We start from the raw sequence: 2,790 nt of genomic DNA, 5'->3' as shown, positions 1-2,790 counted from the left end.
CTAGAATGAACTATGCAATGCTCTCTTTCTATCTCTCATCAAATTGAAAAATAATAATAATAAATCAAACTAAATAAGTAATTCTTTATAACAAGCATGAACTGTGGAACAATGTACAACAAATGGTACTGCCAAGTCCTCTTGCATGAGGACAAGTTATCGTTTCTCTTCAGAACATGGATGCAATGAATATATGCGCTTGGCTATATAAAGTGACATTTCTGACAATGGATTGCCTATGATGTGCATTGCAGTCTGGTTTAATGCTTTTTTAATAATAAAACTGTTTTCGGGGCCATCAGGTGGCATGGTGGTTAAAGGCTCTGGATTTCCACATGGCCAGCCATGGTTTGAGTCCCAGACCTAGCAACTTGCTTTCTGACTTTCCTTCTGTCTCGCTCTCTCTCATTTTCACACTCTGGTCAAATTTTAATTAATTAATTAATTAATTAGAATACACATTAATATTTTCCAAAATAATAAAAGAGATTTATTTTTAAAAAATTAAAAGGAGATACTTGGACATAAGACAAAAGACAGATGTGTAAAGATAACAGAGAGGGGCCAGCTGGTGGTGCAGAAGTTAAGGCAGCTATATCCTACATGGACAACCACATGGTTCAAGTCCCAGACCCAGAGGCTTGAAAATCATACCAGAGTACAAGCCCAAAATCCCAAGAGGAGAATGGAGAACAAGGGATTGCAGCACGCCATCCTTGGGAGGTTGGGGGGAGTCTCTTTTCCTTCTCTATCTGTCTCTATCTCTGGTGTGCATGTACCCTCTAGTTCAAAGAATTTTTTAAAAAGATACACAGGGAGAAAGGCTGCCCCCTCATGGATCAGTGGTTAAGCACAGTGTGTTGGGAGCCAGATCCCACATGGCTCATGGGTTGACCACCGTTTGAATCTCAGCCATGGCAGCTTGAAAACCATGCCTGCACATATGCATACCTAAAATCTTGATGGGAAAGCGAAATGGAGAAAAAGAGATTGTGGCATGACTATGCCCCATGGGAGATGGGGGTGGGGTTTGCTTTCTCTCTCATGCACTCAAGCATCCTCTGGTAATGAAAGAAAAAACATTAATAATAAAAAAATAAAGATACACAGGGAGAAGACTGCCTTGTGTCTGGAATGATCATCTATAAGCCAAGGAACACCAAGAATTACTGGCAAACACCAGAAGCTAGAAGAAAAACAATGATTTTCCCCTAGAGCTGTCAGAGAAAGCACATCACTTTTGAATCAGTGCTTGCCATCTGAGGAAATAACAATTGCTGCCTTTGAAGACCTCAGTACTCTTGGGACCAGCAGTTAGTGTAATGGCTATGTCGCTGGACTCCCACATAGTCGACCGCGGTTCAAGTCCTGGACCCGGTGGCTTAAACTCACGCCGGGTGCGTGTGCATGTGTGCCCAAGATCCAGAGAGGAGAATGGAGGAGAAGGGATTGCGGCGTGGCCATTCCCCCTGGGGGGTGATTTCTCGCTTTCTGTCTCTCTGTCTCTCTCTGTCTGCCTGGCGAGCGCACGCGCCCTATAGCAAAGACCTCAGTACTCTTAATAGTGACTTAATATTTGTGGTCAAATATCTGAATTCTTTAAAACAGACTTTTGGGCACTAAAAATGTGTTTTTAAAAGGATTGTGAGGGACCAAGAGATGGCATAATATTTATGTCACCAACTCCCAAGTAGTCATCCAAAGTTCAAGTCCCAAACCTGGCGGCTTAAAACTCACACCAGGAGCGTGTGCATGCATGACCAAAATCCCAAGAGGTGAATGGAGAAGGGACTAAGGTGTGGCCACCCCCGCCCCCTGCCATGTCAATTCCTCACTTTCTGTCTCTCAGTCTCTCTGGCAAGTACATGCCCTCTATAGCAAAGTCTCTCTTAAAAAAAAAAAAAAAAAAAAAAAAGGACCCAGAGGCTTAAAACTCACACCAGGCACATGTGCATGTGTGCCCAAGATCCTGAGAGGAGAATGGAGGAGAAGGAGTTGCAGCATGGCATCCCCCTTGGGGGATGATTTCTTGCTTTCTGTCTCTCTGTCTCTCTGGTGAGCGCATGCATACTATAGCAAAAATGTCTCTAAAAGCTGTGCAGGGGGCTTTGAGAAAAGGTATCTGCAGCTATACTAAAATTAGAGACTTCAGTTTGGAGGATACGGCTTTAAACCAGAAAGCAGGAGTCAGATCGGGGCAGATCCAGGTTTCCTGGGACCTCCTACTTCCTAAGCCTGCTGTAACAGTACCCGCACTGCATGGCCTCAGTTCTGGAGGCTGGAAGTCTCCATTTGAGGTGATAGCAGGGCTGTGTTCCCTACAGAGGCTCTAAAGGAGGAAGATACCTGGCCTCTTCCAGGTTCTTGAAGACCTAGAATTCTTGCTGCTGTTTTCCTTCTTCAGAGAATCATCCAGTTTTTAGACAGTAAGAGATTAACATAGACACCTTTAAAATCACCTCCACATCCCTCCCTTTCTTTGTATACCACTAGGCATTGCAGAGAATAAAATATCACAAGCAAATAACTTCATTCTGTCTTCCTTCTTTCCTTCTGCCATCAACTCTCAACCTGAGGAGTTGACATTTTTCAGTACCATGCTTTCAACTCCAGCCTCCTCAGAAGCTCCAGGTGCTCCCTCAGTGATCGGTAATCTCTAAAGGCCCAAATTCATGTCAGAACATCAATTCCACCACAAGGTCTCCACCTGCAATAATTCCAGTCCAGGATTGCAGCTATATACCCAGCCGTGAAATGGTTTCAGCCACAAACCTGTATGCAAAAATATTG

The sequence above is a fragment of the Tupaia chinensis genome, unplaced genomic scaffold, assembly GCF_000334495.1.
Source record: "Tupaia chinensis unplaced genomic scaffold, TupChi_1.0 Scaffold000444_1, whole genome shotgun sequence".
NCBI lineage: Eukaryota > Metazoa > Chordata > Mammalia > Scandentia > Tupaiidae > Tupaia > Tupaia belangeri.
Note: the sequence above shows the minus strand (reverse complement) of the source record.